Source organism: Rhinolophus hipposideros (assembly GCF_964194185.1).
Source record: "Rhinolophus hipposideros genome assembly, chromosome: 22".
NCBI lineage: Eukaryota > Metazoa > Chordata > Mammalia > Chiroptera > Rhinolophidae > Rhinolophus > Rhinolophus hipposideros.
The window spans coordinates 20,140,889-20,150,783 of record NC_138068.1 but is presented as its reverse complement, the minus strand read 5'-3'; positions in this window follow the sequence as shown (position 1 = coordinate 20,150,783).

The following is a 9,895-nucleotide window of genomic DNA, read 5'->3' as shown; positions in this document are numbered from 1 at the left end:
TAGTTTGGGGTTATTATGAATAAAGCTATTATGAAACTCTTATACAAGTTTTTGAGATATATATTTTCGTTTCTCTTTCATTATTCTTTTTGATGCTCAAATTATCCCAAATTGACCAGTGATAGTCCTTTCAAGCCAGTTCCTGTGTCCTTTTGATATCTTCTCGGACAATCCTAATTTTAAATGGCCCCTGTGAGACTTGAGTTTGTCCAACTGTGTGATCTGACCTGAGTGCAGAAAATAGAGTCACTCTAGAGCTCTGCTTCAATTACCACAGACATAGGTTCTTTCCTCACTTCCATAGCCAGTTACTCCTTAATCTACAACAGCAGTTCTTAACCTTTTAGGGAGGCTGAGGACAATTTTATGATGAAAGCTCGAACCCTTACTCCCTCAAAGATGCGCGCGCGTACACACGCAGAAGTTTTGCCACAGCGTTCTCAGATTGCTATAGTGGCCTCCAAATTAACTGTCTAAGGTCTGTCCACTGAATACCTACTATACATCAGAAATTATGCTAGAAATGCAAAGGGAAGAAAGAAAGAAAATTAACATTTAAAACATTAAAAAAATTAACATTTAAAAAACACTGTATGTGTTTCAGTGTCAAGTGTTTGATATATGCCGTCTCAACAAAGAGGCATAAAATGGGGAGCTCATAAACCAACAAATTATCACAGCAAAATGGAATATGTGCAATTATAAATAAAGCCATGTGGTCAATAAATTTCATTCACTTACAAAATATTTGTTGCATACTTACTTTGGGCAGGCAGTGTCCTAGGAATCAGGGATACATTTGTGAATGGCTTGTGCCTTCCAAGGCCCAGAATTTAGTGGAGGAAGACAGATAACAAGCAATTACAATTTTGGCTCCAATCCACACAAGCATCATAACCTTGAACAAGATACTTAACTTTATGAGGCCTTAATTCACTTTTCTGTAAATGGAGAGAAAAAAGCATTATCTGCCTCAGTGCATTGTTCTGAGTTCATCGATATAAAGCACTTAACACAGGGCCTGGGACAAAGTAAGTACTAAAAAACATTATTATTATTATTATTATTATTATTATTACATTATTTTTATCATGAAAGTTTTCTGTTCAAAATATGTAAAATTCAAAGGCTTAAACTGGCATTTTTAAGGCTCTACATAATCCAGCTCCACCCCTAAGCATTCAACCCTAATTTCCATAGTGCGTCACATGCCCTCTATGTTCCTGAAATTCTTAGAGATACCCTGTCAGGCTAAGGGTGAGATTCCTCAACTCCTGCAAATCCCATATTTGACCATTGTTTCCCCGAAAATAAGACCTAGCCGGACCATCAGCTCTAATGTGTCTTTTGGAGCAAAAATTAATGTAAGACCTGGTCTTATTTTAATAGAATATAAGACTGGGTCTTAATACAATACAACACAACACAACACAACACAATACAATATAACAGGCCTTATTTTAATATAAGACACAATTAGAGCTGATGGTCCGGTTAGGTCTTATTTTCAGGGAAATACGATAAGACTAAGTTGCTGCCCTTTTCAGAACTCTGGAAGCAAGTCTGGTCAGATTCTCACAACTTAACCCTGGTTTGCAAACCTTTTTAGTGTTGTTCTGTACTTAATTCTAGTGGTTTCTTTCCTTCCTAGGTAGATAGCATCTGATAGAAGGATAAAGCAGTCAAATTTTTCCCTTTAACAGAAATATATATCAAAGCACATTCAAAGCGTTGTTTCCTTGAATTATATAATTATTCCAATAAAGTTGTAAAGGCTTGATCCTTTTTTGAAATTCCTCTTTGGAAACAATCCCAAAAAATATCTTTTAAAAAGAAAGAAACCTCGAAGTAAAAACCACTGCCTCTGAATCTTTACTATAATTCTTTGGAACTTCTTCACAAGTGACAAATTTAAATTCTGTGGTGGATTCAAGTCTTACAAATAACCCAAAATCCTTTTGAGTAAAGCTTGATGAATAAGTGAATGATTAACACCATTTTTTCTGGGGTTTTTTTTCTTTCTGACTTTTTATTTGTAATGATTTTAGATTTACAGAAGAGTTGCAAGAATAGTACAGAAAGTTCCCTTACGCCCTTCACTCAGCTTCCCCAAATATTAATGTTTTACCTAACCATCATTTTTGTTTGTTTCTTAAGCTGCAGTACAAGGAAAAGAAATCCCCGATTGCCTGTTGTGCTGCAGTTCTAGAAAGCAATCAATCAAATTAGAATAGATTCTATAAAGAAAAAGAATAGATTCCAACTGGGAATTAATGTTAAAAATTGAAAAAGGGAACATCATCTCAAGGGATTCTTCAGCATTATGAAGATCGTAATGAACAATTTTGTGCCTATACATTTGAAAATGTAGACGGAATGGACACATATCTAGGGGGAGTGGGAACTACACCTAAATGGACACAAGAAGCTATAGAAAACTGGAATAACCCTATATCTATTTTAAAAAGTGAATCTGCGATTTAAAAACCTTCCCACAAAGAAAACTCCAGTCCCCGATGGCTGTGAAACCTACCAAACTTTTAAGGAAGGACTAATACCCACAATATACAATTTCTCCCAAAGACCAGAAAAAAAGATAATATTCCCCAACTGACATTACAAGGTCAACATAACACTGAAGATGAGGTGCAACAATAATCTCTAATTTTACTCAGCCATAAAAAAAGATGAAATATTGCCATTTGTGACAACATGGATAGATCTTGAAAGTATCAGGCTAAGTGAAATAAGTCAGACAGAAAAGGACAAGAACCACATGATTTCACTCATATGTGGGCTATACAAGTAAAACAAAAAGCAACCAATGAATAAACAAAACAAAACAAACTCATAGAAACAGACAACAGAGTGGTGTTTAGCAGAGGGGAAGGGGGTCGAGAGAGGGTAAAGTGGGTAAAGAGGGTCAAAGATATCGTCACAGGAGACTAGACTTTGGGTGGTAAGCACACATGGAATATACAGATGATATATTATAACATTGTACACCAGAAACTTATATAATGTGATTAATCAATGTTACCCCACTACATTTAATTTTTTAAAATCTCTAATTTCGTTATCATTCAATTCAAACTGCTTTCATTAATAAGGTCTCATCAATTTGTTGCAGTGTTGTTGGGAGTATCTAGTACCCTGGTTCTCAAACTTGAGCTTATGTCAGAATCACCTGGAAGGCTTGTTAAAACACATATTGTAGGCCCTACCCCAAGTTTCTGATTCAGAAGGTCTGGGGTGGGGCCCTCAAGTTTTCATTTGTAAAAAGTTCCCTGGTGATGCTGATGCTGTAAGACTAGGTGGCCACATTTAAGAATCATGAATCCAGTGGCACATATGGTATATTGCGATCTTGCTTGCCATAGCAGGAATGCCATTTGGAATGATTGGATAGGCTTGAAATGTAGGAACAGTTTTCCCACAAACTTTCTCATTTAATTTTCTAAGAACGTTTTAAAAATATCTGTAAAACAGGCCAACACTGTTACTCAAAAAACAACTATAAATATATTCTCCAAATGAGATTTCCTTTCAGCTGGAAAAATACGATTTTCATTCTTTCATTCTTATAACCTACTGTAGACTTTTCTTTAAGACAGCCAAACTGACTTTGAGATGATAAACTAAGTGGTGGTCAGCTCTACAATGTTTTTTTCAAGGAATTGGCAATTGTGTTGGCTTCCTTTAACAAAATTAACAACTTTCACTGTTTTTTCCCAACATATACATGAATTTCAACAGAATCTATTTGTTTTCCAAAGATTTACAACATGTAAATGAGTATGCCAAATAACATTATTTTTTTAAAACTTTGTTATATTTTCTTTTTTGAGACTAATTTATATTGGCAAAAATTGTACTTGTCAATTCTGTAAATATTTTTAATCCAGTGTTGTGTGAGGAGGTTAACCAAACATATAACAGGACCTTCCCTAAAAGGGCCTTACCGTTCATATCAGGCATAAACTAAATGTTGTGTAATTTTCAACTCTTTCTCAAGTTGGATCACAAAATCTATACCAGATTGTAACAACATAGTAAGCATTGCTTCTAAAGTTCTACAACAGTGCAGATTCAAGGAGAAATTATATTATTGCTAAGATATATTTATATCAATTTATTCACCATAAAAAGTGTATATACCAAAATACATGCCAGAATCATAATTTTTATTTCAGGAGACATGTGAGCAATTTCCTCTTTGGCACACAATATGCAATCCAACACAACGATGACAGTTACATCATGACTCAGAAAATTTGCCTGTCACAAGCGATATTTTTTCTTTTTGAGGGGGGAAAATATGCAAGGGATTGACTAATTCAGCATGTCATGTTTCCAAGTATCTTTTTAATTGTGATGGCTTCAAGCTTTCATTTGCAAGAATATCATTACAAATAATACATTAGTATACGTCATTTCGTTGGTTTTGCACATCTGATAAAACCATATATTTTGAAAAGCTGTCTTACATTTTCTTTTTAATGAGGCACAAATAAAGTCATTGCCGATTAATATTAATACTTTCCCCAATATCACTATTCACTCTTCCCATATTTTTCACCTTCTCAATTTCATATTTAGCATTAAAACAATCCATTTACAGGTATTTGAACTAATTCAATTAAAAGGCCACATTTGTCATGCATCAAAATTTTCCTGATTATGCACTTTCTGAAAAGCCACACTGCAAATTCCTAACCAAAACTCAGTTAAAAGTCATGACAACGTTGCCAGAAATTAATAAAATTCTCCCACACTTTAGTTCACAACTAACTTCAAATCACGTTGATATAAAATTGAACAATATCCGATTCTCCCATTATAAGATGATGGTCAGACACCAGAAAATTAAATTAGATGCCAGGGTGCTGAATAAAACAATCTGCTTAGCCAGTGTGTATATTTTTCACATTTCTTCGCTGTCTCTCTCCCACACATGATGCAATTAGCCTTAGTATAGTGTCGCTGTCCTTGGCTCTTGCCAAGGATCCACGTGATACACTCTCATACTTTCTAACCCATTCTGTTCTATTATTTAAAAAGTTAGTTGTGACATGTGAAATTTATTTCTTGACCCACTAAAAGGGTCATAAGCCAACACTCAAAAACACTGATCCAAGGCACTAAACTGTTACTACAGCAAGAAAGTTTGTTTAAAAAAATACATAAACAGAATTGCTTACTTACCTCTGCATGCAGAATGTTTCCTCTGGTAAATTTATTTTCCAAGTATGGATTTAGACAACACTGTGCCTGCAAACTGCTGCTACTTTGTGAGGTAGTGTATGTTCTTTTCCTTTTCCTTTTTGTTTTTGACCTGTTTTTTTTTTAAAGATATAACACAATGCCATAAAATTCACCCTATTAAAGTGTACAGTTCATTGGTTTTCAGTATATTCACAAAGTTGTTTAACCATCATCACTATCTAATTCTGGAATATTTTCATTATCCACCAAAAAAAAATAATAAAACACCTATACCCTGAGGAGTAACTCCCCATTCCCCTCTCTCTCGTCCCTGGCAACTACCAATTTATTTTCTGTCTCTATGGACTGGTTTATGCTGGACGAGTCATATAAAAGGAATAATACAATATGTGGTCTGCTGTATCTGACTTCTTCCATTTAGCATGTATTTTCAAGGTTTACCATGTTGTAGTATTAATCAGTATTTCATTTTTTCTTGTGGTGAATAATATTGTTGTATAACTATAGCACATTTTGTTTACCATTTGTCAGCTGATGGACATTATAGTTTTTTCCACCTTTGGCTATTATGAATAATGCTGCTATGAACATTGGTGTATAAGTTTTCATGTGGACACATTTTCATTTCTCTTGGATATTTTGAGGGGGATTAATGGCAACATGTCTTTCACTGTAATAAATTTTTAAAATTTAAACATTCACCATATTTTATATATATATATATACATATACATATATATATACATATATATATATATATATATATATATACACACACACATATATATATATATACATATATATGAAAATTGGTGGGTCATATGGTTATTCTGTGTTTAATTCTTTGGGGAACTGCCAAACCACTGCTGCCCCATTTTACATTCCCACCACCAATGTATGAGGGTTCCAAATTCTCCACATCCATGATCATCTTTTTTATTATATCCATCTGCAATGGACTGAATGTTTCTGTCCTCCCAAAATTCATATGTTGAAATCCTAACCCCCAAGGTGATGGGCCTTTGGGAGGTGATTAGGCCAGGATGGTGCCCTTATAGAAGACGCCTGCAAATTCCTAACCAAAACTCAGTTAAAAGTCATGACAACGTTGCCAGAAATTAATAAAATTCTCCCACACTTTAGTTCACAACTAACTTCAAATCATGTTGATATAAAATTGAACAATACCCGATTCTCCCATTATAAGATGATGGTCATACACCAGAAAATTAAATCTCTCAACCCTCCTGACATGTGAGGTTACAGTGAAGACAGGAAGCAGGCTCTCACCAGACATGGAATCTGCCGGCATCTTGACTTTGGACTTTCCAGCCTCCAGAACTGTGAGAAATAAATTTCTGTTGTTTATAAGCCACTCAGTTTATGGTATTTTGTTATAGCAGCCCAAGCTAACTAAGACATCATCCTTCTGGGTGAAGTGGTTATTTTACTGTGGTTTGGACTTGCATATCCCTAATGACTAATGATGTTGACTGCCTTTTCATGTGCTTATTGGCCATATGTATACCTTTTGGAGAAATGTCTATTTATCTCTTCTGGCTATTTTTTGATTGGGCTGTCTTTTTACTGTTGAGTTATAAGAGTTCTTTACATATTCTGGATAATAGACTCTCTTCAGATATTTGATTTGCAAATATTTTCTATTGTCTATTTCTATTTCTATTTTGTATTTTCTATGGAGATTGTCTTTTCACTTTATTGATAGTGTGAAGCACAAAAGTTTTTAATTTTGACGAAGTCCAATTTATGTTTTTCTTCGTTTGCATGTGCTTTAGGTGTCTTCTAAGAAGTCATTGCCTAATCCAAGGTGAAGATTTAGGCATAAATGAAGATTTACCTGTTTTCGTCTAAGAATTTTATGCTTTTAGCTCCTATTTGGGTCTTTGATTCATTGAGTTAATTTCTTATACGTTGTGAAATCGGGGTCCAAATCTTTCTTTTACAAGGAGGTAGATAACAAGTTGTCCCAGCCAGCAACATTTGTTAAAAATGTTCCCCAATGAATTGCTTTGGCAGCTTTTCAAAAATCAATTGACGATAAATAAAAGGGTTTCTTTCTGAACTCTCAGTTTATTCCATTAATTTATGTGTCTATTCTTATGCCAGTACCACACTGTCTTGATTAATTTTTGAAATCAGAACATGTGACTCCTCTTTGTTCTTCTTTTTCAAGATTGTTTTGGCTATTCTGGGTCCCTTAAGTTTCTATATGAATTTTAGGATCAGCTTGTCAACTTTTCTTTTAAAAAAGGCAGCTGGAATTTTAACAGAGATTGCATTGAATCTGTAGACCAATTTGGGTAGTAATTCCATTTTCACGATATTATGTCTTCTAATCTATGAACATGGAAACATTTTTCCACTTATTTAGGTCTTACAAAAAATTTTTAAACAATGTTTTATACTTCTCAGTGTACAAATCTTCTTGAACTTCTTTTGTTAAATTTACTCCCAAGTAAGTTATTCTTTTTCATGCTATTGTAAATGGAATTGTTTTCTTAATTTCATTTCTGGATTGTTAATTGCAAATATATAGAAATAAACTGATTTTTTAATGTATTGATCTTGAATCCTGCAACATTGCTGATCGAATGCTTTTCTCTTACTTGGGAGGATGTAAAAAAAATGATTAACTTTCGATTTTTAAATTAAGAACATATACCAGACCTAGTGGTCTCTAGGTGTATTGATCATGTACCTAACAGGAAACAGATGGCTCACTCAAATTAGGAAGGTTAGAGTAGAGTTTAATAAAGACTATTTACAAAGGTGTGGGCAGAGTACTAGAGAACCACAAGGGAGAGAACTCAGTAATCTGGGGCTGCCATTACCATCCCTGGAAAGGTTACCATTACCTGAAAAGAAAGAGTTGTGTAGAGCAGGCCAACTTGAGAGAAACACTGACCTTCAATTGAGAGACTCGCCAGCGTGAAGCAACCTTGCCAGAAGGGAGCCAGGGGGATAGATATCATGACCTCAGTCTACTCCCTCTCTCCAATCTCCTGCCTGGATGTCTCATTGGCTGGACCCAACTGGAAGCCAGAGAGCCAGTAAGCCCACCCAGGACTACAGGAGTAAAGAACAATTCACCCTCTTGGGGCGAAGAGTGTGGAAAGTATATCCAGAGGGGCAAATGGAAGCTATCCTACACGGTAAGTTATGCCACAGTAACAAACAGACTCCATCTGAATCACTCAAAGTACAGGAAGGAAATATTAAAATGAAAGCCAAAATCAGGACCATAGAAAATAAATGCAACGACTGACAGCAACAACCAAGCCAAAGTTTGTTCTTGAAAAAACAGAAATAAACTTCAAAATCTCTGGCAAGACTAATCAAGAAAAAGAGAAGGCATGGATACTTAATAATAGGAATAAAAAAAATAGAACAACTTCATGTTAATAAATCCCTAAAAAATACAACTCTCTAAGTTGGGGAAGAGGGTGGGTTTTAGGAAACGACCTTCCTTCCTCTCTCTGGCCTAGACTCTAGGGTTTGATTGATGATCAGGGGTGTCCATGAGTGTAAGGTGAGCAGGCGTTACCCTACAAAGAAGCCCTGAATAATGAAAGGGGTGGACTGTGGCTCTAAGAGCAGCCATAGCTAATGGTAGTTGTTAGTTTTTAGATACTATAATTTCCTCAGCTTTCAGTCGTCCTGTTAAAAGTTACAGCAGTTCTTATCTCTGCCATGGGGAATTAAGAGTAGGTCTGGGTCTCTATTTGAGGCAAGGTAATAAAGGGGAGGCAGTAAATATCCTGTCTATCAAGGTGACCACAGGGGCTTCACCTGGAACTGCAGAAAATGATCAGCAGCTGCACTAACAAAGATGCGTGGGCAAAAATGAAGTTGGCAGATACAACCAGACAAGCTCCTGGTTAAAATTCATCCTCTCAGCTATTTAGAGAAACAGTCAGTTCAAGGATGGGGCAAGAAATCGGAATGTGTAACATGAGCCTGGAACATCTTGTTACACCAGAAAGCAAGGAAGCTATCAAAGATGACTGGGGTGGTATTAACAGGACTTAGCTGCTAACTTGAAAAGAGGCTTCCGCTGGCCAGAAATGTGACAATTTGAGCTTCGATAATGATACTAATTCCAATGGACTGAAAACCATCCAATGTGTTTAAACCTAAGAGTTCACAGTACTTTTAAAACAACACAAACTTCATTGTCACCTTTGGAGGATGCCAAGGACTCTCCTCATTATTTTGAAAACTGGTAAACAAAGAGAAAGCATCCAATACTGTGATTTTCCTACATAAACTATACCTCAAGGTACCCACATCGTTAATGAGGGGATGTCTTTCCTTAGAGAAGTATTCTAGCCAAATTAGCATAGCACTATTTTGTAACCTCTGTTCAAATAATGAATCTAAGCAATGTTCAACAAGTGGCTGTTACAGACAACCAGACATATGTGTCTACTTGAATTATGCAACATTGCAAAGGAACCATATACAACATTGCTTATGAACCATTCTTGCAAAATAAAAACAAAACAAAATTTAAAAATCTCAGTCTGAGGAAGCCTCTAGATCTCCACATCAATTTACAAAAAACAAAACAAAACACAGAGATTCATATTTAAAAAACACTACAGGGATGAAGTTAGCAAATCCCATAATATGGGAACGTATACAACAA